The sequence below is a fragment of the Adiantum capillus-veneris genome, chromosome 16 (genome assembly GCF_014529385.1).
Source record: "Adiantum capillus-veneris isolate H3 chromosome 16, ASM1452938v2, whole genome shotgun sequence".
NCBI lineage: Eukaryota > Viridiplantae > Streptophyta > Polypodiopsida > Polypodiales > Pteridaceae > Adiantum > Adiantum capillus-veneris.
This window is the reverse complement of record NC_140946.1, coordinates 82057295-82081936: the sequence shown is the minus strand read 5'-3', so window position 1 is coordinate 82081936 and position 24642 is coordinate 82057295. Positions and strand designations below refer to the sequence as shown.

Genomic DNA, 24642 nt, shown 5'->3' with positions numbered 1-24642 from the left:
GATAAAACACCAATGTACAGTGCCTTATACACCTCAGCAAATGGTGTTGCTGAGAGGAAAAAGAGGTCACTGACGGAAATGGCACGATGTATGGTCAAAAGTCAAGCTTTGCCGCATTCTTTTTGGCTTGAGGCCATCATGTGTGCCACTTATGTACTTAACAGGTGTCCTACGAAAGCTTTGTGGTCTATTACTCCATATGAAGCATAACATGATAGAAAGCCTTCTATTGAGCACATGCATGTTTTTGGCTATTTGGCATATGCTTTGGTCCCACAAGTGCAGCGCAAAAAATTGGATGATAAGGCTGTCAAATGTATTTTTGTTGGTTATAGTGCTGAAATCAAAGGTTACAGGTTGTATCATCCGCAAAAAAAACGTATTTTGGTTTCTCGGGATGAGTGTTTGTGGAAGATTCTATTCAGCCCTTGCTATCATGTACTAGAGACAGTAATGTAAGCTCACAGGACATTTATGACACTTTGTTGCCGCTTTTGATTGGTGGAAATACAAATGTAAGTTCCAATGAGGCAAATGTACAGCCTATGGGGGTTTCTGAAAATGTTCTGGATCAGCCTATTACTGATGCCGATGTACATGATGTACTTGATGAGCAAAGGGCTGAAAATGAGCAGGCTAGAGGTATGCCAAAATGGTTGGTGCACACTTTGCGTGACAGTAAATTGGATGCACCTTTGTCTAGTCATACTCGTTCAGGCTCTCGCCATGCATCTTATGCATCAGATTGTTATGCTTTGGCTGTGTCTAGCTTAGATGATGTTGAGGAGCCTCTATCTTTTGATGAAGCACAAAATTCAGAAAATTGGATAGCTGCATGCAATTAGAATATGATGCACTCATAGAAAATGACACATGGACTTTATGTGATTTGCCTCCTGGCAAAAAGGCCATTGGTACGAAGTGGGTTTACAAGTTGAAATGCAAGCCGGATGGTGAGATTGATCGCCATAAGGCTCGACTTGTTGCAAAGGGTTATGCACAGCAAAAAGGCATAGATTATGAAGAGACTTTTGCTCCCACCTGTCGTATGACTACTGTGCGTTTTCTATGTGCATTGGCAGCTCATTTTGGTTGGGATGTACATCAATCATACATTGTTACTGCTTTCTTGAATGGTGACATATTTGAGGAAGTTTATGTAACGCAGCCTCGCGGTTTTGTCATAAAAGGACAAGAGGACAAAGTGTGCAGATGTAAGAAGGTTTTGTATGGGTTGAAGCAATCTCCTCGTGCTTGGTATGAGAAAGCTGACACTCATTTGGTTAAACGAGGCTTTCGTAATAACAGTCCAACAGAAAGCACAGTGTATGTAAAGCGTGAGGATGATGTACTTCTCATTGTGGTTCTTTATATTGATGATTTGCTGATCACTCGACCAAATGAGAGACATATTGCTGAATTTAAGGCTGATTTGAATGCTACTTTCAAGATGAAAGATTTGGGGCTGTTGCATCATTACTTGGGTATACAGTTTAAGCAGTGTGATGGTTGTAATGCCTTCTGTCAGAAAAGTTACATAGAGACATTGCTATGTAAGTTTGGACTTGAGGATTGCAAACCTATTGCCACTCCCATGGAAACAGGTTTGAAGTTGAGTCTACATGATGCTGGCGATCCTGCTGATGTCACTCTTTACCAAACTGTTGTTGGCTACCTCATTTATGTATGCAACACGAGGCCAGATATTCAGTTTGTAGTCTCAGAGGTCAGCATATTTATGCATAGACCAGGGTCTAAGCATTGGCAGGCTATCAAGAGGATTTTCCACTAACTTAGTGGCACTTTACATCTTGGCTTGTTTTATCCCAAGGGGGGATCATTTCCGCCAAACTTACATGCTTTTTCGGACTCAGATTGGGCTGGCTGTTTTGACACAAGAGTTTCCACAAGTGGTTTTTGTTTCATGCTTGGCAGTTCATGTATATCATGGCTGAACTAGAAGCAACCTACTGTGGCCACTTTGAGTTGTGAGGCTGAGTACAGGGCAGTCTTCACAGCTACGGTTGAGTGTGTATGGCTCAGACGCCTTATGGCAGATTTGGGTGTTGGATAGGACATTGACAACACTATCTACACTGACAGTCAGAGCGCATTGGTAGTTGCGAGGAACCCATTTTTTCATGCTCACACAAAGCACATTGAGGTGCATTACCATTATGTCAGGGAGAGGCTCTCAGCAGGAGACATCAACTTGGCTTATGTGCCAACACAGGACAACCTTGCATATATTTTCACAAAGGCATTATCTCGTGAGAAGCTTCAAGATTTCCGCAAAGCTTTGGGCTTACTCCCCTTTGTGGACTGATCACGTCCTCAGGGCATGGCACTTCCCTTTACTCATGTGCCAGCTCTCGTTCACCGCATCACTCCAGGGGCGATTTGTTACCATATACATGTGGTAGTGATGTGTGTGAACACTCTAGGACCGCCGGGGCATTTTTTCCCTCTTTAGGAGGTTTTTTCCCCCGAGCATTGTATATACACCCATCACTCTAGGGCTATCTATCTTTCCATTGCACACTAAGTAATACACTCTCTGTTGTGTGGTTTGATCTTCCTTCGTCTTCTCCAAGCTGTGTGTGTTTCTCTGCAACCCTAATTCCAACATCTATGTGTTGTCTCTTGCCACCCTTTTTGGTGAGCTCTTCTCTCAGTTTCTTTGCAATTGTAGGCGTCTTCTCCAAGCTGTGTGTGTTTCTCTGCAACCCTAATTCCAACATCTATGTGTTGTCTCTTGCCACCCTTTTTGGTGAGCTCTTCTCTCAGTTTCTTTGCAATTGTAGGCGTCTGAGGATGATCACATTTCTTACAACTCTTTGTAAGGCTATCCAAAAAATGATCCCTAATACGTGATGCACCACCTGATTTTGTGGTGAAGCAAAATTTACATTGCCACTCCATATATAGATCGTATATGTTATGAGCATAATCCACTCTTTACCAAGGGTTTTTTTATTCTTTGCCTTCTTCGTACCATTTGTGCCCACATTTTGCTCTCGGCGGGTTCACTGTGTAAAACTACCATATCCGTGCATTCAAGACATGTTTGTAAAACCCCTTATCTGTGAATTTTGTTAAGAATATAATGTACCCTTTTCTTTTAAAATCTGTAAGTTTTTTTCAAATTTGAAAAAATAATGCCCTTTTGTATATATATTTCTGTAAGTTTCAAGAACTTTAAATACCCTTTTGTTGAACTCACGTGATAGGTTACATTTTTATTAGGTGACTTCCCTGGGATTTTGCTCCATTGCTTTCAATTTAATACTGAAGGCATAAGAACTAGATGTTGAGTTTTAAAAATATTTTTCTTCTTTTCAGTATATATTAAAAAAATTCACTAATAAAAAAATCATATTTACATAGCATGAGATTTGCAATGCACTCTAGTGAATCCACATGTTGACCACATATGTTGTGAGAGAACATACACATTCCAATGCACTCTCTACATGGCATTATGCATACAACAATTGTATGAAATTTTCAATGAAGTTATAAATATAATGAGTATTTATACACCCTTTGCAATTTGAAACAATAAGAGACATCTATTTTCACATGCTACATAGAATATTAAAATTTTACATTGAAACGATGATAATTAATTTCAAAACACACACAAAAGCAATAATGTCGATGATTGGCTATCTCATGCATTAACAGTCTTTCGTAATACATAATGCGCTCCCTATGTAAACCAATGCATAAAACAATGAAATCTTCAATACAATTACACAATTGAGGACTAGTTGTACCCAATTAAGGATTGCAGTCCCCTTATGCATCCAATCAATATATAAAATCTAATTTCACCCAATTAAGGATTATAGCTCTCATATTGTGCAGTGGTAATGTATATCAATTCAAATCTATGATGGTGAAAAATGCAAGACTTCAAGGATCTTTATATGCCTAGTACACTAGTATAGGGCATCTGATCCTTGAGTATCAACTTGTTATTTAAATATGCTCATCTTTTAAAACCAACTTTGGACCTTTTATGGACCAATGGCTTCGTCTCTCTAAAGTTTCAACTGTTCTAGCCTTATATCTTTGTTTTAGGTGAAGGATTTAAATATTTTTAGAAGTGTTTATCGTGTTAAGAATCACGCTTGGCCCAAAAAAGGACTTGTGACTCGTAACCTTAGGTCAATTCACAAGGAGATAATTGTACCCGATGCTAGAATACACTCCCCAAGAAACTGCCAAAGCTAGAAGAGGTTTACTATATACAATTAGGCCCGCTAGGCTTTTTATTTTCCTAGTGGGCCCATCAAGAAAATCATAAAGCCCAGCAGGCCCATAGGGATAAGGAAAAAACCCGGCGGGCCTACTCTCTCTATTGGTTTTTGCAGGTTACCATCAAGATCACGTTAACAATTAACATAATCACGGATTTTGTATGTGTAATTACATGCATTATTAACATGATCACACGATCGTGATCACATGAGTGAAATCCTTGGTGAGGGGATACAAAGCATGTGTCAGATAGTTTGTGTTAGGACATCACAAAGGCTATACGAGTAGAGTGGTACATCCCTCTTAAGGCCACAACTACCAGATAGATGGGGTCCTTCACAAGCTTGGAGGTCCTCATTGCCGTTAGGAATTGCTCGGAGATAGTGTCCCATATGCTTTTTGATATTCAACGGGAGGGTAAGTTTCACAGAGTCTCAATAGGAGACACCAGAGGTTACAGAGTTTTGTCCTCAGAGGATTAGAGTTGTGGGAGGACTTGTAATATTGATCGTGATCGGCCACTGATCCAACAAATCTTGAGTCAGGACACAAGCGGCCTTACACTTAGAAGAGCCGCCCTTTGGTATGAGTGCAATGTGACCCAAGAGAATGGTTATGGAAGAATACTTTCTCTTTGGCTAATCATCTTGGGACTCCTTTTTTCCAATACGCAACTTGTTTGGGGTGACACTTACTAACAACACATAGAGAGGCTCACCCATCTCCATCTCTTCACTGGTTTCATAGCTCAGTTCTTGTTAGGTTTTTGGAAGCGATTGTGGAACAGCAAGCAGTCGAGAAAAGTTACAGGGCTACGACAATTGGGAGTTGGATGGTACATAGCGGCTTCTCAACAACATGTGAAACCTGTATCCATCTTGTGTAGAGTCAATGAAATTGTTTACGAGATTGCCCCATGGCATAGCGAGTTTATCTTTGGATTCTCTGACTTGGGGTAATAAAGCTTGGTCCACTCTCATGGACACAACACTCCACATTAAGTTTTCTTCCACCAGCAGGATGATAGTGATCCAAGAGGGTTGACCGACACTACAAATTTCCACAAAGCTCATCCCCCAAGAGTGGTGCGTTGACGTAGAGTGTTGTTGGGAGCGCATCTATGGCCTAGCACTCTAGTCCATTTGGCAATCCTCCTGCTTTTGTATCTTTGAAGCTGGGCATGTTCCATCGACAGAGAATGTTGGTGAGATTTAGATGGAGCTGATACACACACTCAAGGGTCATTCAAAAGACTTCAAGGCAGCTCTAACTGCATGCAACAGATTCGAGAGTATTTCTTGCAACTATGGTGCCCATGGCCTTTCTTCACCATGGTTCACAGTGCGCCTAGATGGCACCACCAGCTACCAATGTGGATTTTTTCTTCTTCCATCATGTGATCTAGCCCTCATTGTACATACTTTTTCTCACTATGAGAGTCTCCCCATATTTCTGATGTACCCCTCTCTTGTAGAGGTGGTTTGTAGCCTTCCGGAATTTATTATTGAGTAGTGGAAGGATCTTAGTTCTTGCAAAGAAAAAGTCTATATTTTGGATACATTCACATAGCGGAATTTGAAATTACCAATTAATCTATGGGACTTATTCTAGATTTGATCCCTAAAACATGTGAGTTTTCTAGTGTTTGATGTATCTATTCACTTTTACTAGTAGGTTGGTTCAATCTTTTTTGACATGCTTTGTTAAGAGGAGTCTATGGAAATGATGGGATCGCTTTGAGGAAGGAAAAAGGGCTATCTCGCACATAGAGAGAGAGAGAGAGAGAGAGAGAGAGAGAGAGAGAGAGAGAGAGAGAGAGGCAATTAGGAGAGATTTTGTTTTTCTTTGTACGTAATATGCGGGTGACATGATAAGTGCAGAAGTAATGAAGAAAGACCAAATCTTAAACCCCCCAAAGTTTGTGTTCATTGCCGCCTCTAAGGTACTTGCAAAAAGTGAGAATGAAGGTGTGCTCTCCCTCTGCCTCTCTCTTTCTCTCTATAATTGGATCAATCCTTTGCATAAAGGAGGGGATGTAAAGAATGCAAAAAACTATCAAACTATAATGATTAGATATTTCAAGGGAAAGTTTTTTGGGTGCATAATGGAGAAAATTTGAGTATTGAGTTCAAAAAGATGAAAAGCGTTTAAAAGTACAAGGGGTTTTCTGTCAACACCATAGTCCCATTGACCATCTTGTCAGTCTTTGCTTTCTCATGGAAGAAAGCAGATTGAAAGGAAAACAATTTTATTATTGCTTTGTGGACTTCAAAAAAGCTATTGATATGATTCCATGTAGCAATTTGTAAAGAAGGGTGAAAGAACTCTAAGTGCCACGTGACTTTATGATTGCACTTTCTCGAATCTATTAGAAGATGATATGTCAATTGTGCATGGGAAGAAAAATTTCAAATTATTTTACGAGCACTATTGAAGTTAAACAATGATGTTCGTTGTCACCAACTCTGTTTGTAATGTACCCAACATTTTTCAATAAAAGTATTTCATTTACTTTGTAAAAATTGAAGGGTTGCGTTTTATTAAGTCAAAGAGCACTCTAATAGAACGATCGGATCAAAAATTGGACTCTGGAACTATTACTTATGGTCTTTATTCACTTGAAAACTATAGGTTGATGTGAAACTTAAGCCTCAAGATTGTACCTAATGATAAGAGTTGACCCTTTAGCAAAGAGAGAGTAAGTTTAGGAAAGAAAGAGTAATTTTAGAAGAGAAGGAGTAGGAGGAGTACTTTTAGGAAAGAAAGAGAGGAGGAGTTGTTACCATATACATGTGGTAGTGATGTGTGGGAACACACTAGGACCGTCGGGGCATTTTTTCCCTCTTTAGAAGGTTTTTTTCCCCATGCATTGTATATATATCCATCACTCTAGGGCTATCTGTCTTTCCATTGCACACTAAGTAACACACTCTCTATTGTGTGCCTTCAGCTTCCTTCGTCTTCTCCAAGCTGTGTACTTTTCTCTGCAACCCTAATTCCAACAATTGGTATCAGAGCAGGTTACGTCGTCTCGGGCTTAGTCGCCAACTGCTCCAGCACACGCCTGCTCACTTTCTCCAATTACAGTGAGGTTTGGCGAGCGTTCGCAGGTCGACAAATATTTTGGGCTCATTTCAGCCTCCATTTCCACTACAGGCAGGTCTGGACTCTACACAGGCAATTTCGTCATTTTGTGTAGAATTTCTGTCATCAGTGCCAATTTCTGCATAACAAGTGCTTACAGTCTTCTACGGTTTGTGCTATATAGCACGTGTTGTTCCTGCTCCATTTCTCCTATTTTCGGACAGTTTTCACATCAGGTGCAACATTTACCATGGTTGACAACAACACAGATGTCTTCAAGATGTTTGCTGCTGAGGAAAGGTTGGATGGGGACAATTACCCTATGTGGGCTTATATGATGCAACACGTTCTTGTGTCAAAGGGCGTCTAGAATATTGTGGAGGGCATTGATATACGTCTTAGTTTTGAGGATGTAGGCGATGTTGAGGATGTTGCAGGTCTAGCTGCTATTAGAGTTGTTTTGTCTACGACAGAACAAGCTCGTTGTTGGGATGTAAAGGATGCGCAGGCTCATGCATTTATTGCATTGTCTGTGAAGCACACCATTGTTCTTCACATCCGTTCAACAAAATCTGCAAAATAGGCTTGGGATATATTGGGTGGTCTTTATGCAAGTCGCAATGAGGCTAAAATTGCTTTGTTGCGTAAAGAGCTGGACTCGAAGATTATGCATGAGGAAGATGATATGGACACTTTCCTTGCTAGTGTCAAGGATATCAATGAGCAACTTAGTTTGCAAAGGTGGACACTTTCCTTGACACTAGCAAGGATATCAATGATCTAGTCATTTTTGTATCCTAGTTTGCACCTTCAATGAATCTCTCCACCTTTGCAATCACCTAACAATATCGACCTCATCTCGAAGTGCTCGACGCAAGCTCTCCGAAGAGCCTTATAGCTCTACAATCCAAGCTCGTGAGCCCCTTCATCTCTATGCCTAAACCTTTTCGCAAAAATAGGTGTGTGTGTGTGTGTATGTAAACATGCTGAGCTCAAGCTTAAGAATTTACTATTCAGAGGTTCTTCACAAGGAAGCCCGTGGGCTTGTTGGCTAGTCCAAATTAGGCAACCTATTGTTGTCTCTTGAGGTCTCAGGGTCAATGCCCTTGGCTATCTTGGGGGAGAGCAGACGGACCCGAATTTGCATCCAAACCAATTTTTTAGGATTGGCGGGTCCATTGGGGGAGAGTCTTACACCCGCACCTGTGCGCCTGCCCAAAGGCCATTGCTCGAGTGCCCGCACTTGCCTGCGCTTGTGCGGGAGCCCTGTCCACTGCCCGGTGTGCCCCCACTTGCCCGAAACTGCCTGGCCCTGCCTGCCGTGCCCATTGGCACTAGCACTGATTCCTGCTTCCAACTTCCAACTCCCTCAAGGGGGCAATCTCGCGAGGTTACTACCTCAAGACTTCAAAGCCCCATACTTCTTTACAAGAGGTCATTCTTGAGACTACCAAGCATCCCAAAGACTACAAGCACACTTAGCCCATTGTAATTGCCATTTTGCACTTCTTGCATCAAAGATTTTCATATTATAATAAACATTGGGTAGACACTGCCTTGAAGAGAGTCTCTTGAACTGGAAAGACCCCCAATTGCACCCATTGCATTGGCATCTCCAAGCCAAAAAATCAAGGCTTCACCAACCAAAATTGTATGTGAAGAGTGACTTCACCTCCAGTGAAGAGGTACTTCACATTAAGAGAATTTTATTAAGAAGACATTAAAATTGAAATATTGCAGCCAAGCACAATAACTTGCAAATAAATATCGTGTTTCTTTATTTGTGCACCGTGTAAAGAGGCAGACACTGGCTAGGAGAGTCTCCTAAGCTAAGACCCCTCTATTAGCACAAATGGGGGACAAGGGAATAGAAAAATTCAACGGGGTAGGATTTCACACCTGGCAAACAAAGTTAAGAGACTACCTTATGAAAAACTGTTTGTGGTCTGTCATCAGCACTATCTTAGAGCAACAAGCCGAACTCGATGGAGTGCACACTAGGGCATCTACACTCATAACAAGTGCACAAAATTTGGCCAAAGACGAACAAGCATTGGGAATCATCATCACCTCCTTGCATGACAACTACGTGCATTTCATAGATGAATGTACGCATGCACATGATGCCTGGCATGTTTTAGAAAGCAATTTTGGAGCTAGGGCCAAAAGAAGTAAAGTTAGTCTTAAAAGACAACTGAACAAGATCACATGATTGAAGGCGGGGATATTGCTAGCCTAGTAAATAAGCTTAAGAGCATTGTCATGCAGCTCACTTACATCTAGGTCGAAGTACCAGAAGACGACAAAGTGGCCATACTATTGAGTGCACTTCCACCTTCTTATGACCACTTAGTCACAATTCTTGAAGAAAAAGAACCATCACCACCATTCCAAGATGTCAACTCATTCCAAGCAAAGCAAAAAAGTTCACTCACCTCATTAGGAGGAGTTTTTATCGCAACATCTTCAAGGGGAAGATATTCACCATCAACATCGAGAAACAGAAGAAAATGTTATGAATGTGGAGGAATGGGACACGTAGCGAAAGACTGCTACACAAACAAACCTTGCAACAAATGTGGTAAGAAGGGACACCCTCCTTCTTGGTGCTACTCAAATGGAGGCAGTAGGCAGTGGAGAAAGCAGCAGCAGTAGAAGCAGCAACAGAAGTCACGAAGGCAAGAGACCTATCAAAGGATCGGCTCACATGGTAGAAGACAAAAAGGATGAAGACGAGAGCAACATTATCTTTTATGAAGACCCATTTTAAAGATGCAGCGTCTCTACTTGTAGGGGAGGACTTTTTCCTGTGTGTATATCACCATCCTTTGTGGTTTTTTCCTGTGTGGATTTTGCATCTTCAGTATCTTGTCACAGTCCAAACCTTAGGGGGAGGATTGTAAAGTGTGATCTTTGTCCTAAAATGTGAGTCAAGGAGAGGAGAGTGGATTTATCCCACATACTGTGGAGTAAGGCTTAGAGCTACTTAAAGCTCATTCATGAATGAATAAACACAACTCTATTTTGCACTACATGCTTGACTACGGTGAGCTGGTGCTAAGCTAAGTCAATACTCAAGATTGTGTTTATGAGTCCAAGCTAATTCTATCTTGGAACCTAATTCACTTGAGTGATAACCTTGCTTACACACATGCTCATACATTGACACTATGTTTCTCTTCATCCACCATAGTATGCACGATCCCATTCCCAACATTCTCGCTTGCAAAAGTATTGTTCATGCCAAGTTAGCTAAATGCCATGTTTATGTTGCTACCATCAATTAAGTCACCCTCTATGCTCACAAAGTAACTCCCCAAAATTGCTATCTCTAATATCCACTACTCTCAAAGTTAATAGGCCATTTCTATTACATTGGTATCAGATCATTTGGTTTCTCTTTTCTTGCTTATAGAGCCTATAAGTAATTGATTTTGTAATTAATTATAGTAGGGTAAGTGGGACTGGAATCTATTATCGATTTTGTTTAGACCACTATGTGGGATATGGTGCACACCTCGAATAATGGGGTCTTTTTAGACTTGGTTGCCTACGGCTTTACCATTATTGAGCCATAAAAAGTCCAAAAGGAGCTAGCCCTAGGCAATTCTGCAATATTAGACCCACTCCTCTACTTTCTATAATTAGCCACTTTGAGCCCTGGGTGTAGATAATTAGGTGCCAATTTTCAAAGGCTAAGAGGAGTGGCAACTAAGGTTTTGAATTGCCAAAGCATACACTAAATTCGTTTTTTGTTTGGTTGAGAAAAAGCTTGTTCTCCCTCAATGAAAAATCACTTGGAGATGTTTCTTATGTTCACCCAAAGACTTGGAGTAGATGATGATATCATCAAAGAACACTCCAATGAATTTGCGGTAGGGTTTAAAGATTTTATCCCATTAGACAATTGAATGTGGGTGGTGAATTAGTCAAGCCAAAAGGCATCACTAGATATTAATAAAGGCCAAACGTTGTGCGAAACGTGGTCTTTAGGATATCTTCATTCACTATCCTTATTTGATGATAGAGACTTTTAAGGCCAATCCTACTGAAGCAGGTAGAGCCTTGTAGCTTATCAAACAAATCTTCTACCTCAAGCATGAGAAATTTGTTTTTGATAGTGATATGGTTTAGTGCTCGATAGTCCACACACATACAGTATGTACCATCTTTCTTTTGCACTAAAAGGGATATAGAACAAAAGGGAGAGGAAATAGGCCTCACCATCCCTTTGTCTACCAATTTTTTGTACTTGTGCTCATGATCTCTTCTTGTTGAGCTTGAGAAACTCGACAAGGAGGCTTGTTAGGTGGTGAGCTTCCTAGTAGGGGCTGAATTCGACGGCCATCATCCCCTCGTTTTGGAGGTAAGTCCATAGGGATATCATCCATGAAAACATCTTGGAACCCTTTCAGAAAATTAGACAAGTCTAACTCTTCTTGATTCCTACAATTTACATTTGATGAAACATTAGGACCTTTTAGAGACTCTTTGATAAAAATCATGTATGCAAAAAGTGATCTCTTCATTGATTTATCAAAAGCAGGAGAATTTATAAATGGTATAGTACAACCAAGCTCACTAGCATTTATATACATGTTCTTTCCCCTGTAGGTGAAGTAGATTCTCCTTTCAGGGAACTTCATATTGGCAGCCATACGGTTGATGAACCATGGTCCCCCTAGGATAGCATTCTCATGTTGGAGAGAAGAGATGAAAAAGTATTCTTTGTCAACATAGCTTTGGACATGGAGACTCAACTTTCCAATCAAGGGAGTATTGGAGGCTCATTGTCCCTTGAAAGCAGTGTGGGCCATTATAGCATATCCCATCTTGAAAGCTTGAACACCCAACTTGCTGGTGAGATCCATTGATATGGAGTTGTGAGTAGAGCTAGTGTCAGACAAGATGAAGGCATCATGCTCCCTTACCTTTCCCCAAGCATAGGAGAGAGGTGCACCTTTGCAATGAACATCCTTTTTTGGAGTTTTGATGATGGAAGTGATGGTTTCCATATGATCTCCCCCACATTCTTATGAGTAATCAATTGGTCACTCTAGTACGGGAGTTCATGGAAAATAGAAATTCTTTTCATTCCAGGTGGCATGAAATCTCCCCTCTCCAGCCACATGGTTTTCCAATCGCTCGCTTTTAGTGGATTCATTTCATGTGTGCATATGTTTGGTCCACATAGCTCATGTCCTTCACGCAAAAATCTACCATGCTCCTCGTAAACTATCTTACTCAAATGATCATAGCGGTGGAAGACAAGTTGAGGACCACATTTTGGACATGCATGATTAATCGAGTAACTCAAGCCTGAAAAAATCACAAATAACATATAAAAGCATTGGCATAGCGTGGAATAACATGTATGTGAGGGTTTCAAATGCCCTTACCAGAACACTGAACAAAGCCTGGCCAATCGTACATGGTCCACATGAGAATGCCTTACACATGCATATTTTATTGTCCGGTTGGTTGGGACATATCAACCACATCGATTGCTATACACAAGATTTGGTGCTCTTCTTTAAGTGGTGCCAGATAGACATCCTTGTTCTTTGCTTTGTACTCTTCTGGGACGATCAGTGAGAGCAACAAATGACCCTTCTTGATAGCTAGCCATGGTGGAAGATTATAATTAACCAAACAAATACACCACGTGCTCCGTGACGAATTCCGTAATCCAAATGGGTTTACTTCATCCATTACCATACCAAATTAAAGCAGATACAAGGCTCATTCTTAAACGTATGCCAACTTTTCTTTATGTGCTCCCATGCACGAGAGTCAGAAGTTAGGTACCTGCATCACATCATCTGTTGATCTAGTATTTGAGTGCCATGTCATAAAAGCGGCTATAGACTTGCACCTAAACATGCTCTTTATTCTTGGAATGATAGGAAAGTGTCAAAGGACCTTTGCAGGGATAAATTTTCCTTATGTGTCATCTCTATACCTGTTTGATCCACAATTGAGACACTATTCCAAATTTGCATCCTCATTGCGAAAAAGTAAACAATCATTAGGACATGCATGCATTTCATGATAATCTAAGCCCAAATTAGTAAGAAGCTTTTTAGCATCTAGACAAGTAGGGGGCATGTGATTCCCTCCCGACAAGATTTGATCAAGAGTTTGCATCATCTCTCCCTCTTCATCGTCGATATGGATGGGATGATTGAGATTGGTGCGCAGTATTTCCTTGAATGTTGTCATCTTCTATGTTTTCAATGATGGGATCCATATCAAAGGACACATGTAATACCTGGTCCATCTCTACTTCTTGAAATGCCACATCAAGTATTGGTTGGGAGGACTCAGCTGATGGCTGTTCGTTTGAAAATCGTCTTCTCTGGGATGAAGTTGGAGCAATATCTACTTGCGGAGGTTCATCTATTGTATCTGGACCATTAGATCGATAATGTAGGTCTTGTAGTTGCTCTATGTGAAAGAGATCGTTATTGTGTATGTGCTTGTTGCAAATTTTTTGTTTTAAAAAAATCTAATGCTTGCAATGTGCACAAGGACACACCATCATATCGTCCATACTTTATCTACCAATGATGCAACCAATAATTAAATCACTCTTGTTATAACTACACACTACTAACTACATGACAACCTCACATTCTCTAGCCATGCCCAATCCCCGCACACCTTGGTCTAGAGATGCATGGAGATTAGGACCACAAGGTAATAATCTTGTCTTTGTTGGTCAATGATTATATATTAGGGTTTTTGAAGTCTTTGTGCACTTTTGAAGTCCGATTGCGTTATTTTAATTTTTTTATCAAGGTCCGTTTGCGTTTTGAAGTACACAAGTCATTTCCAAAGTCCATTTGCGTTTTTTCAACTACTTACCGCTAGCTCTAACAACCTCACATTCTCTATCCATGCCTGATCTCCGTACACCTCGGTCTAGAGGTGCACGAAGATTAGGACCACAAGGTAATAATATCATCTTTATTGGTCAATGACTTTATATATCAGGGTTTTTGAAGTCTGTGTGCTCTTTTGAAGTCCAATTGTGTTATTTTACTTTGTTTATCAAAATCTGTTTGCTTTTTTTAAAGTACACGAGTCACTTCCAAAGTCCGTTTGTGTTTTTTCTTCTACTTGCGGCTAGATCTAACCTAACCTATAACCTAAACCTAACCTAACTTATAACGTATAACCTTATCTGAGCGAACTCCGTTTGCCTTCTTTGAAGTATACAAGTCATTTTTGAAGTCCGTTTGCATTTTTTCTACTATTTGCCGCTAGCTCTAACCTAATTTATAACTTACACTTAATTTATAATCTAACTTATAACCTAACCTAACCTAATCTATAAACTAAGCTAGCCTATCACCTATAGCTTAACCTATAACCTAAAGCTAACATATAACCTAAACCGAACCTATAACGTAGTGTATAACCTATAACCTAACCTAACATAACCTAACCTAGCCTATAATCTAACTTATTAAATTAAACCTAACCTATAACCTAACTTAACCAAAGTCCGTTTGCGTTTTTTGAAGTACACGAGTCATTTTCGAAGTCCGTTTGTGTTTTTCTACTATTTGCCGCTAGCTCTAACCCAACCTATAACCTAACCTTACCTATAACATAAACCTAACCTATAACCTAAGCCTAACCTAACCTATAACCTAAACCTCAATTGCATGATGATGATGAGATGGTAGAGAGAACATTTCCCAAACCATAATTTCAAAATAAATTTGCATAAAAATTTAAAGCATTGAAAGCTTCATGCATGAAGTTTTATTTTGTCAATACAATATAATTTTAAATTTTTTTGCATAAAACCTTAGAGCACTCACATGCTACCTATTTGAGCACGAAAGAGTCTTAAAAACGTCTTCAAACTTGCAAAAATGCACACACATACACTAAATTGCACAAACCTATAAGCAAACTTGAAAAGAATCTCACCTTGATGTTGAGGAGTAGTCCACGAGCAAGAATATCACCTCGGGCAAGTCGTTGCGTAGTAGATCTGCAGCAGGTGAGGAGGAGGAGGGCAAGAGAAGAGGCAAAAAAATGAGGGAATTGCATAGGGAAAGACCCGTGGTTCTATTTTTTGCAAGGTCTGCCAGTACAGGTGCCACTATAAACGTTAATATAAGCCCTAGTATAGGCGCCGATATAGTCCTCAATATAGACGTTGATACAGACACCGATATCAGCACCATAAATTCAAAAATTTAAAAATTTAAAAACTTGATCTCCCTCCAGATTTACCTACACAATGATAAGCTTGAAATGGCCGTATCGAACACATAGTATTTCCCATTATTTTATATACTCTAAATAATTTTTTTTGCACATGAAACTTTCCATCATCTATAGCACAATTGTGAAAAAATTGCATACAATTTTCTAGAATGTCTCTTCATTTTTTCTTGATCTTATAAAGTCGATTTCTTCAAGCATCAATCGCAGTCTTATGGGCCCACTTAATGAGTATACCTCTTGATTATGATAGCTTCTAAAATGCAAAGTTATAATTTTAAAAGACCTCTAGATAACATAATTAAGCATAACAAGAGGGTTTTCTTAAATACATCGTCTGATGCAAGTAGCATCTAATCTAAAATTGTAAAAAAAAGGACAATTAAGTGTTTTGTTTTGGTACCAAACTAGTGTTGAAGGTCATTAGCAATAGTGAGGCTCATAAATTTATGATGGCGGAGAGGGGGAGAGTTGCTTCTCTCAAAATTCAAATCTTGTGTGATCTTGTGGTGGACAATGAGCACAAAAGACCACATGAGCAGCTGCACACAAAAAGGGGTGGCCTCGAAAACAATAGAGAAGAAGAGAGCGAGGTCCGTTGATGAGAGGGCTAACTCGAGGGAAAAGGGCGCCTGTTGTGGTATAGTGGGCTATGGGTAGTGGGTAGGGGCACTGCGATAGTAAACATCCTCTGCCTTAGGGGCGAGACTGTGGGTAGTTCAAGGCAATGTTGCAAGGGACTCCAATTGGAGTTTTACTTGCCTAAGATAGGTTGGATAGTAGACATGGAGAGTTTGAGTGCCGTTGAGTGATGTGTTACGATGCGTGTGATGTGTGCAATAGACACATATCCCACATTGATAGAGGAGGCGTAAAGAAAGCCCACTTGGAGATCTTTAATCTTTAATTTCTATCCACCCCACACACATGCACACACAGTCTTTCTCTCATAATGTCTCATTTATCTCATTCAAGAGTGGCTGCATCGTAAGCGCGAGTGGCATTCTCAAAAGCCACTGGAGGTAGGGTAGAGGTGCCAGTTTAGAGATGCCCAAGATGAGGGCTCATGTAACTAGTCCAAAAGTCATTAGAAACTACATTTGGATACATGGGCTAGTAGGCCACTTGACCCTCTACATATGGAAGTAAATTTGTGCCAAAACAGTGCCAGCTGGTGGACCTTGCAATTCTCATTTTTTAAAAACTAGTGTAATAAAAGTTACAGTGGGTGAGAGAACCGTACTGTCCCTTGGTACGTGTCTGCTGAGCACAAGAGAGTGAAATGGCAGTTATCGGAGGAAACCACCTTGAGACTCAAAACTGAGCGTTAGTTTTCCCATAAGACACTTTTAATTCACCCAAGATTTAACGCTTGTGCTTCAGTTGTGGTGCGTTGGTGCTCGTCAGTTGTCACTGCTCGGCTGGGCATTGCTCGTCACAATCTGCTCGACGTCACTGTGGGGCTGGGCAGAGCTTCTTCGTGAGACACCATCTTTTAGCCTAACTTCCATCTCGCCCCCTTCTCAATGCTCGTCTTGAAGCCTGCTCCCTTGCTATTTTGCACGTCAGTCAAAGGAAGGAGGCTCCATTTTCTGCATGCTTAGAAGATGATGTTGAGACTAGTATAGTTTCAGTTGATTTCGATGATGCACTGTCGGATTCCCACTATTTTGGTGGTCTTCTAGAGCATTCAAATTTATTTGGCCACCGATGAGTTTATGGCATCCCAGGGGTGAGTAGTGCAAGGTTGTTACACCTGCTCGTTGTGTGTGTGATTTTCTTGTTTAGCATTCAAAGCTCCTGTATGCTTCATTGAGGTTGTTTTTAACATGCAGCTATTTATTCTGCGAGGGCCATGCTCCTATTTTTCCTATTTGGTGAAATGAAATGTCAGCTTTGTCAATTAAGCTAATGTTTGCAATGCAAAATCTTGGCAGGAAAATTCATACGTCCGCCAACACCCAATGCCCCCAGGCATTCAACAAGGCCAGCCGATTTGAGGTTCAGTGTTGTATGTCTATTTGCATCAACCTTCCCAGAGCTCGAGTCTCCTGTGGCAGAAAACGCTACAAGCAAAATAGCTAGGATCGGCACCGTACCCCACAGAGTTCTCTTTGATGAAGATGAGCTTTTCATCCTCGATTGCACCACATTGAGAGGGATTACGGATTTGAAGCATCACTAAAAGAGGGGGGCTGCAAGCAAGAAGTCCAAGACAGGGAAGGAGGAGCTCCTTAGCGGCATAGCTGTGAGGGTTTGTGGGCGCCATTTTGGTGTGAATCCCCTTCACTTCTGGTCGTGTCCTTGTCAAAGCCACGACCAGCTCCTGCTGATGATGAAGCCTTGTACTAACGTGTTTGATACAGCCACAAACGCAAGCTCGGGGCAGCCACATAAGGAAGTGAGAGTTGCCACAAATGCTCCAGCCCCTTCCTCCACATCCTAGTTGTTCCATGTATACAAGATTATCAACTGGTATGTAGCAGCAACTTCAACAATTTCTGCACTTGTTAGGTACTTGACCATGCAGTAATTCTGATATTTGTTTTTTCTGACCCATGCCTCGTTTTTTTGCAAGTTTAGGGTGCTCTAGAAGCTATCGCAATTCTCATTAACCATGTAACACCTGTGGTCATGAGACAGACGAAGTGAGTGAGAATTCCTCACTCACTCAGCAATTGTACTCCCATGGAAAGCATGATATTATTTGCATTAGCTTTAAGATAACTGTTTGACTGATTTTAAAAAACAATGACATTGTTGACATTGTATTCTTGTCTCTAAACAACACTTAAAAGAGTCTAGATTGGGAGATGACATTGCAAATCTTGTATGTGAAGGTACAAAAAGGCAAGGCTAGAGTAGCATGTAGCTTCAAAACTTCAAGAGATAGAAAATGACAAACTTGCTAGAGTAAGTTGCAGCTTCAAAAATTCAGGAGTTACAAAATGGCAGTACTATTGCCTGCTAGAGTAAGTTGTACCTTAAGTACTTAAAGTAAAACCGCCAAAAAAACTATTAAGTAGATCTGCCTTGTAGTGCTTGTCGAAGTTTTTTAGTCGATCTCGAAGTTTGCAGCTTCAAAACTTTAGGAGTTACAAAATGGCAGTAGTAATGCCTGCTAGATTAAGTTGTACTTTAAGTACTTAAAGTAAAACCGCCAAAAAAACTATTTAGATCTGCCTTGTAGTGTTTGGCGAAGTTTTCTAGTTGAACTAGCTTTGTGCTTGTTGTCGAGTGCTTCTGAGTTTTTCCATTCGTAGTCTCGTTTTGAGAGCATGGTAGGGTTGGTCTATGTGTAGCGGTCAAAGGAGTAAACCTTGTGTGGTCCCTTGCTCCCAAAGTACAGCTCGCAATCTTTTTTCAAAAAGAGTTTGTTATGCATCCCATGCCTTTTTGGACTCTTTAGCCTGAGCTCCATCCTCTTTCTGTTGTTTCCGTGTTGCCTTATCTGCAAGAGTTTGCCTTTGCTTTTGCTCCTTCTCTACCTTTTTTTTCTCCTTTGCTTTTGCTATCTCGTCTTTTCGTGCATTCTTGGCCTTCATAGTGTCGATGTACTGCGATGAAGTGAGTATGAGACTATTGGTGTAGTCAACGAAAGCCTCTCGAGGTGCTATTTGAACTGAAGCTTCTCTTGTTGGGACTTGCAAGAGGTTAATGATACGTCCTTTCTCTATGGAATCCTTTTGGCTACCTTTGTTATGCCCATTCTTGTTGCTGTATCTCCTAATTTGATGGGTTGGCAACTGTTTTCCCTCTTTCGCATTGCTTGTCGTATCTTGTACATGGTTTGGATAGTGTAGTGCAGTGGGTATGTTACCATTTGTTGCAGCTGCATCTTGCATGTGAAGCTCTGAACTATAATCTTCTTCTCGCAGCAAACCCATGAAGCTAATTGTTTGAGAAGTCTCATGTGAATGATCCTCCGGGGTTGTAATGTGGCTAGTGTCGACTATGTACCCTTCTTGAATGTAATCATGTTGACCACCTCCATCTTGAGCACGACCAAGTTGTTCTTAGTTCGCCATGATGTTCAAAGCATGGATTGCTTCTTCTTCGATGTCTTCCCTTACTGGCGTATTTGGAACCTGAGACAAATTGTCCTCCTCGATTCCTTCCTCCTCGTTTGCCATTTCTCTCTCTGTACTAATGTACATGCATGGCATGCCATCAAATTTGCAGGATGTGTTGTCCAGAGGCCAGATTCCTGTTGTCATGAAGCCTACCTTGATGTTGTGCTCATTCAAAGATAGTTGTATTGCTTTTGATGCAATGGTAGCGAGCTCTCTCTTGCTTGCTTGAGATGAAGCTGTCTGATGCTGCCAAGCTTGTCTTTGTTTTCGAAAATTTACCTTCAAAGACTTAAAAACAGAGACATCCAATGGTTGCAATTTGTGTGAAGTGTGGGTTGGTAAGGTAAGAATGTCGATGCCCGCATGATAGGCTTTGTTTACAACCGTCAGTGAGACATGTGGCTACCATGCCCATCTAAAATGAGCAAATGTCGATTTTGCAATCCCACGTCGTGACCTATGCATTTTTTGAAATGCTCAATCCAAGATTGAAATAATTCTCCAATCATCCATGCTTTCTTTTGCATTGCCATGGCTGCGCCTTCTTCACAGTCTTCGATGTAGTTGCCAATCATACGACTGCCCTTGAATATGTAGAAAGAGGGAATGGCTTGTCCGGCTGCATTGACGCAACATAAGAGAGTGAGCCCCTCCCTTGAGTCACACGTGAGGCCATACACTGACCTCATACCTTTCCTTGCGAGAATCTTCATTCCCTTATCTCGTGATCCTTGGAATCTTGTCTCATCAGCATTCCATGTTAGGTATGGAGCCTGATTTACCCTTGTAATTTTCTGTGGTAAAAGCGCACATTTGTAAGGCCCCCATTATGAGGAGAAGCCATCGTGCGTGAAGGAAAATCACTCACCGGAAACCAAAATTTTCACGGACAAGAATCAGGGGCAACTTTAGGGGCCTCGGGGGCGGAGGAAACCGAGACTTTTTTTTCCCTCGCCGAAATATTCCTTTTCACCGGAATATTATGGCCGGACGGCGGCCGGAAAGTGGTCGGAAAACAACCGTCGGTTGGCCGGTGGCCAGTGGCCGAATTCAAAAGCGGACTTGTCTTCTCAAGGGCGGCCACACATGGGCGGATTGGAGGGTCCGATTTGGACTTATCTACACAAGGGCGGCTACACATGGCTCTCATGAGAGAGGGCAGCCCTTTTGGCCTATAAAAGGAGGCCATTTCTACACACATTTCATAGTGTGAAGTTGATGCAACAAGGTGAGTGTGAGGTGGTGAGAGTGAAGCAAGGCGGGAGCTCCATTAAGGGTATAATCCCTTTGTAAACTACTTCTTGTTTTGAAGTACTAAAGCCATTGAGTGGCTGCTTTCCCGTGGACGTAGCCCACATTGGGTGAACCACGTATATCGTGTGTATGCTCTCTCTATCTCTCTCTCTCTCTCTCTACTCTATAATCTCGTGTATGTAAATCTGTCTCTCTCCATTAAGTAATCTACTCAATTATCTATTTAGCTACGTCTTATTTCCTAACATTCCATATGTTGGTAGGTGGATAGCTACTTTCTGAGTAAAGCTTCTCTAAGTTCTCATAGAGACTTTTGACTATATCTGGGCGAAACCTTGTAGCTCTTGATTGATCCAAACCTTCACAAACTTGAAATACAAGCTCCGGATTTCGCCTTTGAAAGCCATCCCACCAACTCCTTCCTGGAATGCCATTGGTGAAGAGTGTTTCCCGTGTTTGACAAATTTCTGCAACTTTCAACTTTACATCTACTATAGCTACCCCATAACCTTAATGAGACTTTTTGAATATCCAATCTAGTAGCAAAGCTTCTTCTTCCTCCGAGAGGATGGTGGGAGGGCCTTTTCGTTTCTTTTGGGTTCGACCTTCTTCCCAATTGATTATTGCAGACTTACTCATCCCATACAACATGGAGCATTTGTGCAGTGAGAGACCTTGGTCACGAGCACGGAGAGCTTTGGCCATGTCCTGAGCTACCCATGAAAGAGTGGTACGCCTTTTTGGTTGTGATGGTTGTGTAGCTTCTATCGCCTTTGTTTGCTCATTGTTGTTGTCATATATTGACTTTGTTGGAGTGGTTGATGCTAGAGGTGAGGGTTTGGGAAATGTTGCCTTTTTTTGAAGCGCTAGAGGTGGTGTTTTACTGATTTTAGAGTGAAACTTCCTCTTTCTCCTGCTGCTCCGAGCATGTTGTACTGATGGTGATGTAACTGTGGTTTTCCTTGCTGATGATGTTTGGGCATGGCTGTTGGTTCGTGTGCCTCTTACCATTCTGTTTGTTTTAAAACAAAAGTTATTATATCAGAGTCAAACAAACTGTCTTTATACATTACATTGAAAACTAATGAAAATGATTATGATTAAAAACACCGTTGTTAGCTTACCTTTTGGAGTTAACTCAAGAAAGAATATCAGTCCTCAAACTCTTTGAGAAGATGTGAATAGTCTCTCACCGAAAACTTTTTCTTAGGAGGGGGGGGAGAAGTGCGCTTGGGACTTGCAGCTCGCTTCTCGATTAAGGTTGATGAGCAGGAAGTTGTTGATGACGAGGAAGCCTTGGGTGATATGAATGGGGCTTTTTTGCGTTGAACTTTGCAGAGGAAAATTGGCATCACATGTACACGTCCGCAACAGCATACACGTCCCCCATGCTTGTGAATTAATAGAGACGTGCAGAGTAAATTTTCAAGTTGTGGATGTCTTTCTAGCAAACAACCCTTACACTGACAGGGTGCTACTGAAGCCATAAGTTGTCATAGAATAAAGCTTGCAGAAGCATGCCAGGTATGTGTAGCAGGTTTACTCCTTGAGAGTGTTGGTGTGTGTAGCAGGTGTACTACTTGTGAGTGCTGGTTTGTGGAGCAGGTGTAGATCTTGTGGGTGTTGGCTGTTGGCAATGAGTGTATTGCTGAGTAGGAGGTGTAAAATGTGAGGGCTGGTTGCTGGAGGTGAGTGTATTGCTACTGACAGTGTGAGGTCTTGTGCCAGGACAGTTTGCTGGACTAAATACAGAGCTTGAGTTCATATGAGCTATTGCTTAGAGGCTTAATGAGCAGGCATTTCCCCCTGGTTGTAATGGATGAGTGTGTTGATGGGGATCGTTGGACGGAATTCAACATGTCTTTTTTTATTTGATATGATAAGCGTACAAGGTATTTTCATGACGGTGTGTTGTGTGTGTCATCATTTGTAGAACTGCTCTTTAATGCATGCTGGAAGTATGATAGCCAATTGCTGACAAGCTGCTACTTAACTGTTGTGCAGGTCCATGATGAAAAGGGAAGGGCGCTTGCTCCATTTGTAGAAAGGGATGCGATGAGAAAAGAAAGACAAGCCCACCAGTTGTAGAAAAGGAAAAGCTTAGTGTTAAATTAATAGTTCTCCGTGTATGGAAAAATAGACACGGTGTAAAAAGTGTCTCTCTTTTGGGACAAAAATGTATCTTTAAATAGTAGTAGTAGTGTCTAATGTGTGTCTCTATTCTGGGCCTCGTACTTTTACTGGCACCTCTACCCTAGCTTCCATGGACGCTTCATCTCCCCACGGCATTCCATCCTGCAGTTTCCCATGCTGCTTGCTTCCGATCATATCGCTTTGCTATGGCTGGCCTAAAGTATTCACATGCAACCTTGGTGGCAACACACTTGTCGTATCCCATCGTCCTTCTTCTAGACCTTCCTGCAGTCATGGCCTCCTCCCAAACACAATTTTTTGTACGCTTGTTCTGGTTCTTTGCTCAGAGTGAACATTGTGTTTGCTCAAAACTCTTCACCCTCCACGCAGATGCTCCATGCGAGTACACACAACAAGGATGTGGTTGCAGGCAGGGGTCATTTTCAACTGAAGTGCAAAAAAAAAAAAAAAAGAGATTAGTAGGCAGTAGATGGGTCCTGCTAGCAAATGACGAAGAGAGAGCAGAGCACGGGCATGGAGGAGGGACAACACACACAAACGTTTGGTAGGCACACACACATACTGAGAGAGAGAGAGAGAGAGAGAGAGAGAGAGAAAGAGAGAGAGAGAGAGACTTGTATGATGAACCTCCTTGTCAATCTCTCTCACGCATGCTTTGTAGAATGTCCTATGCATGGTCTCAACGGTTGTCATCGTAAACCGCTATTATTTTATTAGATTTGAATGCTTGTGTTTACCTAGAACAGCTATGTGAAGCTTTCTCCAAAACCATCTATATATTATAATAGTTAGGTATGAGCACGATTGCCCAGCCTGCCACCCTCATCACTATATCACACGGGCATGCTCAAATGGGATCAATGGTGGAGGAGGAAAACGCGGGGCGCGTCAATCTTGGACCGTCAGATCTGACGTTGCCACGAATTTACTAGTTTACTCGAATTTACAAATTTGCCCCGAATTTACTAATCGACCCACATTTACAATATGACATACTCGAGTCGCCTATATTTCAACGTACGCATGAGGGCGTAGTGGTTAGTGCACATGGCTCATGGTGGGGAGGTCGGGGGTTCAAGACATGGGGTGCGGATTGACCCAAATTTACAAGCCTACCCGAGTTTACTTTTCTCTCCGAATTTACCAAATGCCCTGAATTTACAAATGTTCATCTGACGGCCCAAATCACCTCAACCGTCGATCCCATTTGAGCATGCCCGTGTGAGATAGTGTGGAGGGCCTGCCACCTAGTTATAATGCCATTTATTGAGATGGAAACCCCATTTCGGGTGAGAATGCCTCAACGCTATATAATGCGGGGTATTAAATGAAGTGTTGGCTATGGGATCCATGGTAAAGAACTCCGAGCACGAATGGTTAGAATCGCAATGTCGTCAGACTTTTGAGAAATAAACAAGGACAAATTTTGTAAACAATTAGGATAGGTCAGATGCATGGATGCCATCCGAGGGCCGTTTTTTTCCACTGCCCATCCACCTCGACATTCCCACCGACGACCCATATCGTGGATCCCACCACTCGTGCCCGTGTTAGCTCGCCCACCCAA

General features: G+C 41.4%; 1 long non-coding RNA gene and 1 pseudogene across 5 annotated transcripts; one reads left to right on the top strand and one right to left on the bottom strand.

The window, feature by feature from the left end:
• Positions 1-17775: 17775 nt before the first annotated feature.
• On the top strand, positions 17776-23141 carry LOC147439350 (uncharacterized). 5 transcript variants are annotated; one of them, XR_015184574.1, is made up of 5 exons: positions 17776-18069; positions 18178-18242; positions 22132-22445; positions 22655-22813; positions 22926-23141. It is a non-coding gene; the product is annotated as an uncharacterized LOC147439350 (long non-coding RNA). The 5 variants fall into 5 exon arrangements; XR_015184577.1 differs by having other exon boundaries at positions 22650-22813; XR_015184575.1 differs by lacking the exon at positions 22132-22445.
• Positions 18254-22125, bottom strand: LOC147439351 (uncharacterized; annotated as a pseudogene).
• Positions 23142-24642: the final 1501 nt, after the last annotated feature.